Here is a 13,311-nt window from a genome sequence, read left to right as displayed (position 1 = left end):
CAGGACACTGGAATGACAGAGATGGAGAGGGCCATCCCCTGCAGCCCCCTTGGGGCAGGGCGTTGCCCTGGGTCCCCTGTCACAGCCAGGCAGCCGCTAGCCTGGCGAGAGCCTGCACTGTTCTCGGCCACACATTGGTCGATGGCCTTGTCCTCCTCTGAGAGCCCCGCCAGCGTCAGTGTGCTAGGGAAAGACCTGGCAGCCGGGGGCTCCTTCCTGCCCAGCCCCCTGCCCCGGTTAGGTGGCCCTAAGGAGGGGACTTTCTCTCTCAGAGACCACAGACCTGTCCAGGGGCAGGACCCGCCCCCTGGGCGTGGACCTTACCTACAGTGGAGCTGCCTGGGGGGCGCACTTGCCGGGGCTTTGTGGGGACTTCCGAGGGAGGTAGTGTGTTGGGGTGGCAAAGGCACCCACTTTGGGTGGGGGTGGGACACAGGAACCTGGGGCACATGTTGTCGTGGGCCAGCCGAATGTTATCCCCAAGACTCAGCACCTTCCCATCAGGGACACCCTGGGCCGCGCAGTCGAACATGGCTGCCTGGAGGCTTGAACAAGGACCGTGGCCACTGGACAAACCGGGGGTGGGGACGGGTGTCAGGGAGGCAGAGGGGAGGGCATTGCTGGGCCGAGGGGTGGACAGCACCGTAAGGCCCTGCGTCTTGTCACCTCCTGCCCTCCATGCAGGTTCCCATGGGGGGAGAAGGGGCCCAGGGCCCTCCCCACCTGGCCTCAGGACTCACCAGCAGGACACCTGATGCCATGCGCGGGACACAGGTGCCCGGCCGATTGGTGGCACAGACATAGATACCCCAGTGCTGGACAGACCCTTCGGAAATCATGAGGTTCCCAGTGCCCAGGACCTGGATAACCCCCCACCGATGGAGCAGCCATCTGAGGGGAGGCCAGGGGTCAGCACTGGGAGAGGGCCAAGGGCTGAGGGCTCTGGCGGGCGGGGTGGGGCGGCTGCACACCCAGCAGCTTCGGGAGACGAGTGGCTGTGGGTGGCCGGTGGCAATGCACTCCAGCCGCTGTCTGATGCGCAGCATGTGTCAGGTTCTGAGGCTCCTGCAGCAGCCGTGGGGATCCTCGCGCTGTGAGGTGCAAACAGCAAGCAGGGAGGGAAGCAGAACTGGACCACTCTGTGCCCAGTCCACCCTTCTGCTCCCAGCCCTCAAGGGACCAGGCCTCAGAGCCGTGCTGGGCGGCTGGGCCTCATTCCTGCTTCATGGATAAAGAAGACGGCTCGCCCAAATGCTGTGTCAGGAAACACCAGGGCTGAGGTTCAACAGGTGGGAGGGGGGAGGGGCGGCTAAGCGCGCCTCCCCCCGCACCAGCCCCAGATGGCTCTCCCCGGGCTGGCTGGAGACCCTCCCTCAGGACGCAAGCCAGGCCCTCCTGAGAACTCAGTGATGTCCCAGCTACTCAGGAGGGATGTAAACATGTTTGAAACTCACTGCCATTAGGGTTTAAACCATGTCCTCATTGTTACCACCCTCTCCCATTTTATGAGGTGATTCAGCAAATCAGTGGGGGCTGCTGTGTGCCCTGTCCTCACCGCGGAACATGGCTACGAACCTGCAGAAAATGCACCTTTGTTTTCCCTTACCTGGTCACCCCATTCCTATTTTGTACTTTGTAATTTATGCAACTTTGTAACATATCTTAATATTTCATAAATGTCCTTTCTTAAGAAAGTCTCATACAAAATTTTGTTTCTCTAAAGTGAAAGTCTCTCAAGAACTGGTATAAAGTCTTACACACCTTTAAATATTCCTTGAGGGCGCCTGGGAGGCTCAGTTGGTTGAACGACTGCCTTCGGCCCAGGTCGTGATCCCGGAGTCCCGGGATCGAGTCCCGCATCGGGCTCCCTGCTCGGCGGGGAGTCTGCTTCTCCCTCGGGCCCTCCCCCCTCTCATGTGCTCTCTCTCTCACTCTCTCTCAAATAAATAAATAAAATCTTAAAAAATAAAAAATAAATAAATATTCCTTGAGACCTAGAATGGTTTTCCCTTTCTTCCTCCCTCTCTTCCCTCCATCCATCTACCCCACAACCAGATATCGAGGACCTATTCCAGGCCAGGCACCCCTCAAATTGCCTCTCAGGATCTGTCGTTCGGGCCGAGACCATCCTGCAATGTCCTGGCCTTGGCCACAGAGGCTGTGCTCCTTCTGGTCACACTGTTCACGGAGGCAGAGCCCGGACCCCAAGAGACACTGCAGCCCCCACCTGAGCCCTTGCACCTGCCAAGACTTGTGCTGTGACCCCCGCCCACATCTAATCCTCACTGCAGACTGTGAGGCAAGTGCTTTTATTTCTCCAAACTTACAGAGGAGAGGAAACCAGCATCAGAGAGAAGTAACTTGTCTGATGGCAGAGGGGCTAGCTGAAAAGGGGCTGGGACTGGGTCCCGGAAGGGTCCACAGCGGGCAGCACACCCTCCCGCCGCTCCGAGCTGGAAGTTTGGGAAGCCCCTCCCCCTGCTGCCTCTCAAGTGCAAGGCCTGCCCCAGGGGAGTGTGTGAGCCGCAGGGAATGGTCTGGGACCTCGGTTCTCAGCTCCTGCCCCTGGGGAAGGGTCCACACTGACCCCAGCTCCTCTCCTGACCTTTCCCAACAGGTGCCTCCTCCTCCTGACGTCCTGGAAGCTTCCTGCCTCTGCCCCGACGGCCGGCACTGGCCCGGAGCACCGAGCATCTGGAGGCATGGTACCCTGCCCTGCCCTCCTGCCCCAGATGCTTGACCAGCAGGAAATGGGAGGCGGGAAGAACCGCCCCCTCCCCTCGCCGGGGCTTCCCTCTGCCCTTTCCCACCTTGTGCTTTCAGTTTCTAAATAGTTCCGGATCAGAGAGCTGCCCCTCTCAGTCTTCCATTTAAAAATTATACATCCTTTGGTGACATGTTGTCAGCGGTGTTTTGGACGTGGACGCCGCGGCGCCTGGTGCCGCCCCAGGGCCGTCGTTAGTTGTACTGTGGGGCCCCCTAGTGGACGAATCGGTAGGCCCTCCGCCGCGGACACCAGGGCTGACCTGGCTTCAGACTGTGGGATCCGAATGGCCTCGGGCTCCTCCTCGTGGGCTCTGCTTCAGCCCTCACAGCCACTCGGCCTGCATTTGGGGTCATCCTGGGTGTTTCGTCTTCACCCCAAGGAGCACACACACTTCCGTGTAAGTGCAGAGGTGCATCGAAGCATGTACTCCCAGCTGAGACAGAGGATGACTCCAAAACCCAACTCCAAACCCATCAAGGGCTCCCACAGTCCTCTGGATCAAGTCCAAACCCTTTGCCATGATGGGCCTTGCCTACGTCATGTCTTTGTTACCCTGAACTCTGCGTGCTCTGCGGTCTGGCAACTGCCCACATCACCTGCACTTCTGCACCAGGAAATGCAGGGACTGCCGCCCTTCCTACCTCCCTGACCACGGCGTCTCTCTGCTCCCCCTCCAACACTCAGGCTCAGAGAGCTCATCCCTGAAGCCGCTGCCCAGCCCTTGCCCAGGGCCCAAGGCTGAGTTCAAGGCCTGCCCTGGTTGCCACAACACATCCCTCCCTGGGAGGTTGGAAGCTCTGGAAGCCAGTGATGGACCAAACCCGTATCATCTGCTTACTGCTCTGCTCCCAACCCCAGCACAGCCTATGGTAGCAGCTCAGAATGTCTACGCTCCAAACCCTACCTTCACCACCACATCAGCCACACCCACTCCCAGCACCCAGCCCCTCCTCTCCGCCCGGTGCACACTCTGACGTACAGCTCAACCTCAGCTGGGCATCTTGGCTGCGGCGGGCCACACACGCCCAGAAATGGAGGATTCTGGCACCCCTTGGATCAGGTACTAGAAGCCAGTGACTCCACTCCACTCCACTTCAATGGATTCTGGATGTTGGCAGAAGTGGGACAGACCTAGGGCAGGGGGACCACCCACAGAACCAGCCCTGGGCTCTGCCCCAGCAACTATGTCCCAGAGCCCCAGCTCCTGCTGACTTCTCCACTCTTCAGCCCTGCAGTCTCCTCTCTGTGATTTTCGTGAGCCGTGAGCACTTTGCCTTTCTCCATAAAAAACATTTAAATTGGGGGGGGGGGGCGGGCGCCTGGGTGGCTCAGTCGTTAAGCGTCTGCCTTCGGCTCAGGTCATGATCCCAGGGTCCTGGGATCGAGCCCCATATCGGGCTCCCTGCTCCACGGGAAGGCTGCTTCTCCGTCTCCCACTCCCCCTGCTTGTGTTCCCTCTCTCGCTGTGTCTCTCTGTCAGGTAAATAAATAAAATCTTTTTTTTAAAGTATTTAAAAAATAATAAAAAATAAAATAAAATTGGGGGTGACTCGGTGGCTCAATTGGTTAAGTGTCCGACTCTTGGTTTCAGCTCAGGTCATGCTCTCAGGGTGAGCTCTGTGCTCAGTGGGGAGTCTGCTGGAGATTCTCTCTCTCTCTCTCTCTCTCTGCCCTCCCCCCACTCATGCACACACGCACTCTCTCTCTCAAATAAATAAATAAATCTTAAAAAAAATAATTTAAGGGCGCCTGGGTGGCTCAGTTGGTTAAGCGACTGCCTTCGGCTCAGGTCATGATCCTGGAGTCCCGGGATCGAGTCCCGCATCGGGCTCCCTGCTCAGCGAGGAGCCTGCTTCTCCCTCTAACCCTCCCCCCTCTCATGTGCTCTCTCTCTCTCTCTCTCATTCTCACTCTCTCAAAATAAATAAATAAATCTTTAAAAAAAATAATTTAAAATTGTATTTTATAGGAGTGCCTGGCTGGCTCAGTTTGTAGAGTCTATGACTCTTATTTCAGGGTTGTGAGTTCAAGCCCTATGCTGGGAGGAAAGCTTACTTAAAAAAAAATTATATATATATATACACACATATATAATTGTATTTTATAATTGCATTGGCATAAAAACAATATAATCCATGTTTATATATTCAATATTATATTCATTATTATTATATATTCATTATTATGTTCATTTTTTTCTTCTAGTTTTAAAGATACTTAGAATAAAACATTTTGGTGGGCCCCTGCAAGTACTCTGGGCCCTAGGCACTGGGCATACTATATCTAACAGCTAAGTCGGTGCTGCCTGGACCCACTCTGGGCAACTCTGTGCCCCATGGATGCCCCTGCACCGTCCCATCACTCACTTGCCCGCTGTACCCGGGCCCGCTGGCTCCCCAGCCGCCCATGACGGTTCTGGGCCAGGCACAGGTACTCGTGGGCTAGGGAAGGGGGGCTGCAACACGGGGGCAGGATGGCCAGAGGCAGGGAGCCCTCGAGCATCGGAACGGCACCGCTGTCATTGGCCAGGACCAGCCCATCCCGCGGCTGGGAAGTGGACAGGGGTGACTCACCGCCCCAACTCCCGCCATCCCAACTGCCTGTCTCCCAGCAGGGTCAGCTTCCCAGGACTCCCGACTCCTCCCCTCCCCCTGCCCCCCCTTCCCCTCCCCCTCCCACTGCCAGGACCCTGGCCCCCAAATAAGGAAGGAACACACACACACTCACACATTCATAGACACACACACTTGGACTAGAAGCCCAACCTCATAGGCCACTCCATGTTCTAGACACAGCTGGGTTCCATCCCAGATACATACTCCCACAGCGCACACACAAGTCACATACAGATTTCCCTCCAGATTCAAAGTCACCCCTCCACCGACACCCTCCAGGGTTTCTGCACCTCAGCTGTCCCTCGGCGCCCCCCACTCTCCCAGAGCCCTCATCTCCCTTCTCCCCTAACCCCAGCCTTGGAGCCGCAGCAGGAGCACTTCCAGACCCTCAGCCTCTGGCTACTCCCCAAATAGCCCTGGTCTTCTGTCTTCAGCCTGGGGACCCCTAGGCTGTGGGCATCCCCCACCCCACCCCAAGGGGCACCCTGGGGGTGGGGCTCTGGCCTTGCTTTGGAAGCCTGGGATCTGCTCCCACAACCCCCCTCCCACAACCCCTGGGTCTGGGGTAGAAGCTGGAGGCTGCTGTCCTTGGTAGGTCCTCCCTGGAGCTGGGTCTCCCTGTTTTCAGCCTGCACACCCACCCCACTCCCATCTGTACTAGCTCCTCCTCCTGGGACCAGGACCCAGACACCCAGACAATTGGGGCAGGGAAAGGAGAGGAGGTGGAGGCCAATGACAGAAGGGAAAAGTTGGGTAAGTCAAGCCCGCCCCTTTCCCAGCCTCCAGAATCCTCTCCCAGCCCATTAGACACACACTTTTCCCTCCCCAACTTTGCTGAATGAGACTGGAGTTCCAGGGAGCTGGGGTATCTGCCCCTCAAAGCTGTCTCTGGGCCCCAGTGTCCAAACAGGAGTGGTTTGGAGTCTGATTTGGGGGTCCAGGGAGGGGTGTAAGACCTCACCCTCCCAGCAGAGTGCTGTCCCAGGTGCTGAGCCGGGGCCCGGCATGGGGGGCTCATCCCATTAGTGTAGTCACGCCCCCACCCTCTCTGGTCACCATGTAACTTTCCAAAGCTGTTGTGTCTATTCTGGTGGGAACAATGGATTGAGGCCATCAGGGGCCAGGAGGTGACCAGCCACAGCCTCTACGGCCCCATCTAAAGAGAAAAAAGAGGCCCAGACCCCCTCTCCTTGCCAATCTGACCATTTAAAACATGAACAAAATGGGGCTACCCTTCTGCCAAAGGAGCTGGGACTCAGAAAGGGGCTGATTTTGAGACTTGCTATTTCTGCAAGACCTCCCTCCCCTAAATAGCAGCCTCCCCCAAAAAGCAGAGCTTCTGGAAAGATGACAGAGGTGGGGGTGACAGGGTGAAGGGGAGTCTCTGTGAGAGAGGTTAAGGAGAAAAAACAGGGGTGGGTGAATCATGTCGGGGCAGAACTCAACCCCAGAAGCTCCAGCCCTTCTGGTCCTGAGCCCCCTCCCCTGCCTCTCTCCCCTCGGCTTCCTCTGGTGTGGGCGCTGCCCTGCCCAGCTCAGGCTGGTCCCCTTTCCTGCACAGGTCCCCATCCACAGACTTCACCGACTTGCTCAGCCTCCCCTCTGGCTCTCCTCTCCTAGACCGGCCTCTGAGGCCTGGGCTACCCCGCTGTCTGGTGGTAAGAGAGCTTGCAGCCTCCCCCCAGGGCCTTCCTCACCCAGCCCTGCATCTCTGTCCCGGAGCCTTCCGGTGGCTCCTGCCCCTTGGTCAGGGGGGCAGACTTCTCACTCAGACGTCAGGGAGACAGACATGGTCCAAGTCACTTACCAGCTGTGTGTTCTTCAATAAAACGGGGACTGATACGTGATAGAAACAGCTTCTCCTCCTGCCTGGGAGGCTTACTTGAGGTGAGGCTGGGGACAGAGTGTGGCCCGGGGAGCAGTGAGCGTTTGCTCAGGAACTCTCCTTCTTCGGGTCTCCCTCACTCCCTTGCTTCTTCGCACCTGGAGAAGATGCCCCTCTGCAGCACCTGCCTCTTTGCCTCTGACTTCAGCCTCCGGCAGGCCCACAGAACGAAGAACGACCAGTGCAGAAGAGCTGGGTACAAGTCAGGAACCAGCCGTCTTGCCTTGGGCTGGCGTCCCTCACCTCCGAGACTGCCCACCTAGGAAGGAGGAGGGCACCTGCCTTCAGAGTCAGTGAGGAGCGCGTGAGGACCATGGACTTCAAGCGCCAAGCAACCACTCTGTCTCCTCCTTCCGCTTCTCCTATCATCTATCAGCCGGTAAGTAACTATCCCCAGCATGGAGCTTGAACTCACGACCCTCAGACCAAGAGTTGCTGCTGTGCGACGGAGCCAACCAGGCATCTCTCCCCTTCTTCTTCTTAAGAATTGTTTGACTGAGGGGCGCCTGGGTGGCTCAGTCAGTTAAGCATCTGCCTTCTGCTCAGGTCATGATCCTGGGGTCCTGGGATCAAGCCCTGTGTCAGCGGGAAGCCTCCCTTTCCCTCTGCCGATCTCCCTGCTTGTGCTCTCTCTCTCTCTCTGTCAAATAAATAAATCTTAAAAAAAAATAATTGTTTGACTGAGATATAATTATATACCGTGAAGTTCACCCGTGTCAGCGGTACAGTTCAAAGTGTCACTATCTCTACAGAGATGCATGACTACCACTGTAATCTTTTTAGAATATTTTCATCAGGGGCGCCTGGGTGGCTCAGTCCTTGCATGTCTGCCTTTAGCTCGGGTCGTGATCCCGGGGTCTTGGGATTGGGCCCCGCATCGGGCTCCCTGCTCAGCGGGAAGCCTGCCTCTCCCTCTGCCTGCCTCTCCCCCTGATTGTGCTCTTTCTCTCTCTGTATCAAATAAATAAAAATAAAATCTTTTTAAAAAAGAATATTTTCATCACCCCCAAAAGAGACGTACCCATTAACATTCACTCCCCATCTGCACCCCTTGCCCCAGGTGACCACTAATCTACTTCCTGTGGTCTTTTGTGTCTGGCTTTTCTCACTGCTCCTCTACTAGGACTGTACCTAGCCCTTCATGGCTGAACCGTCCATCATATGGGGACACTGCAGCTTGTTTATCCACTCACCACAAAAGTTTCTGCTTTCTGGCCGTTATGACTAATGTGCTGTGAACATGAGTGTGTACGTTTTTGCATGAAGATACGCTTTCCATGCTCTTAGGTATATACCTAGGGATGGAATTTCTGGGTCATAAAGTAAACTCTGCATTTCGAGGAACTGCTAAACCATTTTCCAAAGTGGCTGTGGCATTTTACATTCTTTTTTTTTTTTTAAAGGTTTTATTTATTTATCTGACAGAGAGAGACACAGTGAGAGAGGGAGCACAAGCAGGGGGAGTGGGAGAGAGAGAAGCAGGCTTCCCGCGGAGCAGGGAGCCCGATGCGGGGCTCGATCCCAGGACCCCGGGATCATGACCTGAGCTGGAGGCAGATGCGCAACAACTGAGCCACCCAGGCGCCCCAGCATTTTATATTCTAAGCACTTCTTTTTATACCCCTTAAGATAAGACTTAACTTTTTTTTTTTTTTAAAGATTTTATTTGAGAGACAGAGAGAGAGTATGAGTGGGGAGCCGGGGAGGGTCAGAGGGAGAGGGAGAAGCAGGCTCCCTGCTGAGCAAGGAACCTGACGCAGGACTCATCCCAGGACCCCAGGATCATGACCTGAGCTGAAGTCAGTTGCTTAACTGACTGAGCCACCCAGGCACCCCAAGAGTTAACTTTTTATTGGTCCCAGCCCCTTGAGAATTTGATGAGACCTTCCTCCAACCCCCTCCCCCGCAAGGAGATGTGCTCACATTCCCACCCACGTTTGCATTTGCCCTGGGTTGGGAGGTGCTGTCTCAGGGATAGAGCCCCAACATCCTTGACGTTTAGGAAATGTTGGCAGGATTGATTGGCTTCCCCAACAGTTAACAACTGGCCCAACCCTGGAAAAACTTCCCTGGAATGTCTCTGCAGCAGGTGAAACCCTCTGAGGAGGCCTCCAGGGCGTTGGCATCTTGTCTCCTTTTTCTCCCCCCAGTCTCTCCTCTCAGCCAGGACTTCTGTCTCTCCCCACACCCCTTTTCCTGCCCTTCTTTCTCTGCCTCCCCGTCTGTGGCAGGCACAGGAATGGGCCCTGAAGAGCTCCATGCCCTAATCCCTGGAACTAATGAATATGTTAAGTGACATGGCAAAAGGGGGAATTCAGGTTGCGAATGAAATAAAGGTGACTAATCACCTGACCTTAGAGTAAGGAGATGATTGCATTATCCTGGTTCTTCAGGTAATTGCAAGGGTCCTTAAACATGGAAGAGGCTGGTGGCAGTCAGAGAAAATGGTCAGAGTGGTGTGATTCGAGAAGGACCTAATCTAAGGTGGTTGACTTTGCAGAGGAAAGGGGGGAGGGAGCCAGCATGTGCGGGTGACCTCTAGAAGCTGGAAAAGACTAGGAATAGATTGACCCCTGAGCCTCTGGAAGGGAACACAGCCCTGCTGACACCCTGATCTTAGCCCCGGGAAACCTGTGTCTGACGTCCAGGCTGCAGAGCTGTAGGACAATACCCTGCCCTGTTCCAAGCCATTTGTTACAGCAGCAAACAGAACTCAGCAGGATCGCTGTCTGTTCTGTTTCATTTCACATCTGGTTTGGTTTTGCTTCTCCGCCACCAGCGTGTGAGTTCCATGAGGTCAGGGACTCTGTGAGTTGCTGCCGTGAGCCCAAAGCCTGGAGCACAGGATGTCTGACAAGGGGAAGATGGAAGCAGAGCCAACCAGCCTTGAAAACTCCATCCCAGGGGTGCCTGGGTGGCTCAGTCGTTAAGTGTCTGCCTTCGGCTCAGGTCATGATCCCAGGGTCCTGGGATTGAGCCCCGCATCGGGCTCCCTGCTCTGCAGGGAGTCTGCTTCTCCCTCTGCCTCCCACTCGTGCACTCTCTCTCTCTCAAAATAAATAAATAAAATCTATATATTAAAAAAGGCCACCTAATCTGTTTTAATATGAAATGTTCAGAATAGGCAAATCCATAGACACACAAAGTAGATTAGTGATTGCCAGGGACTGCAGTGAGGGGGGATAGAGAGAGACTGCTAATGGGTAGGGATTTCTTCTGGGGGTGATGAAAATGTTCTAAATTAGATAATGGCTCTGCTGCCCAATTTATGAACATAGTAAAAAAAAGTCTGCACCTTACACTTTAAAAAGGTGCATTTTATGCTATGTGAGTTATATCTTAATTTAAAAATGTTTCTCATAGACTTAACTACAGAGAACACACTTGTGGTCACCAGATGTGGTGCGGACAGGTGATGGGGAGGAAGGAGGGCACCTGCGGTGATGAGCTCCCGGGGAATGTATGGAAGTGCTGGATCACTATACTGTGCACTTGAAACTACTGGAACGCCTACGTAAGTTTTTTTTGTTTTTTTAAAGATTTTATCCATTTATTTGACAGAGAGAGACACAGCGAGAGCAGGAACACAAGCAGGGGGAGCGGGAGAGGGAGAAGCAGGCTTCCCGCGGAGCAGGGAGCCCGATGCGGGGCTCGATCGCAGGACCCCGGGACCACGACCTGAGCCTCACGACCTGAGCCGAAGGCAGACGCCTAACGACTGAGCCGCCCAGGCGCCCCAACACTCGTGTACGTTAACAGGAATGAAAACAGTTTTAAAAATGCAGCAGATAACAAAGACAATTTGCAAAAAAACCCCAAGAACTTTTAAAAAGATTTTACTTGAGAGAGAGAGGGCACACACGTGAGGGGAGGACACGCAGGCCCGGCGCTGAGCACGGAGCCCCACGGGCGGTTCCATCCCATGACCCCGAGATCAGGACCTGAGCCAAAGCCAAGAGTCAGAGGCTCAACCCACTGAGCCCCCCAGGCGCCCCCCAAGTCAACATTTCTCCCCGCTTTTGTCCCTAGAGGCCCGAAGAAGAGGACTGCGGACACGCGGCCCCCACCGCCCTCCCCTCCCGGCGCTTCAGAGAGAGCCCAAGGCGCCCCGCACCAAGGCGCAGGCTCCATTCTTGGTCGGCAGGCGCCCCGCGGCTCGCCCCGCCTACGCCAGAGGACTCCTCCCACTGGTCCGGCCTGCTCCACCTCCCTCGAGCCCGGGCACGTGCCTGGCGGCCAGCCGGGGGCGCCAGTGCGCGCTTGCGCCGAGACGCGAGCGCGCCCAGGGAGCCTGCGGGCCGGTGCGCGCCCGGAAGTGGCCGCGCCGCCGGCGCTTCCGGCCTCTGCCGAGCCGGTCGTGTGAGGGGGCCCTGGGCCGCGAGCTCCGCGCCGAGCCCGGGCGGTAAAACCTGCGGCGTGCCGCGCCAGAGGCTGGTGTCGGCGCCCGCGGAGTAGGTGCCCTGGGCCGTGCGGTCTGTCACGACGGCCCGCCTTGGCTCGGTGCAGGAAGGCGGCCGCAGACCTCGGAATCCCACGTGGTCTTCACACGTCATGAAGCCTCCTTTCACCTCTTCAGTCGCGTAAAATGCAAAATGCGTGCGTCGCCCCCGGCACCTGGGCCCACGGCCGGGGCGGGGCCGGGGCTCCGTCTCCACCGCCCTCCCCTGCAGCCGCCCGGAGAGGGAAGGACTGGAGCCTTAGCCCAGTTCCTCTTGGCACGCTGTCTCGGCCTCCCATTCCATTTTATTTCAGTGGATTTTTTTTTTAAATAACCTAATTCTTCTAAGATTTATTATTTTTAATTGTGGTAAGTGGACAACCTAATTCTTTTGGATTTAAAGCATGCCTTTTTGCAGCTGTCAGTTTCTGCTATCACGTCTGCACTGAGGCTGCATCTTGAAGACACATGCTGGTCCCCGTCACCTGCTCTGAGCCTGGGGACAGACTTCTCTCCTCCAGCTGCGTCTTCGCTAAAGCATCGGCTCGAGGGCCCGCACCAGGGACCACTGACACGTTATGCTTGGTGTTTGTGGGTCTGAAGAGTGAGGCCACTGTTCATTGGAAATACGTGACTCATATGTAATTTAAAATTTGCTAGTAGCCACATTTACAAAAGTAAAAATAAACAAGTTTAATGTTAATGTTTTATTTAACTCAATACATCCAAAATGCAATTTCAACATGTAAGGAATATAAAATAAGAATATAAAATTAAAAAATGCATTTTGGGGGGGTGCTAAGTCTTTGAAACCTGGTGTATATTTTACACTTACAGCGCGTCTTGCTTTAGACTAGCCACATTTCAAGCACTCAGTAGGCAGGTGTGGCTAGTGGCCACCATATTGGACACATCGCAGACTTAGGTGAAATGAAACAGGGATTGTGGAGAAAAAAAATGTGTGTGATTCCATGAGGGGAGAGATGGCTCCTCAGCTCAGTCCTGGGAAATGGGCTGAGTTAAGGTTTTTAAGAGGGCAGTTGCAGGACATGGCCCTGCCAGCCAAGTGACACACCCGCCCAGGCCCCCCATGGCAACCCCCCCATACACTTAACTATTGCACTCTTTCTGGCTGATTAGAGGTGAACGGAATGAGGTAATTCCTCATTTATTGGTCAGTGTGTGAAGTCACCTGCACCTCAATTAGTGTGTTGTTGATGCTGAATTGGGTTTTCTGATGGAGGGTGGGGCACTGCATATGTTTTAGAACAGGAGTTAGCCATCGGGACCCGAAGTTGTTGGTGGGGCCCGTCCCCTGACCTCTCATGTTGGGGAGAGGAATTTGAGGGAGAAAGCCCAAGGGAAAGTAGCAAAAAATGTTGACCCACAGCTCAAAACAGAAGGGACTTTACTTAAAAAATTAAAAAAAAAAATCTCTACACCCAATGTGTGGGTCAAACCCACAACCCTGAGATTAAGAGTCCAGTGTTCCACTGACTGAACCAGCCAGGCACCCGAACAGGTGGGACTTTAGTTTTAGGGGAAGCAGGAGTTTCGTCTAGATGAACTTTACTGATGCTTCATTTGGAGGCTAAGGACAGGCCTT

This window comes from Zalophus californianus, chromosome 10, assembly GCF_009762305.2.
Source record: "Zalophus californianus isolate mZalCal1 chromosome 10, mZalCal1.pri.v2, whole genome shotgun sequence".
In the NCBI taxonomy this organism is placed as follows: domain Eukaryota; kingdom Metazoa; phylum Chordata; class Mammalia; order Carnivora; family Otariidae; genus Zalophus; species Zalophus californianus.
Note: the sequence above shows the minus strand (reverse complement) of the source record.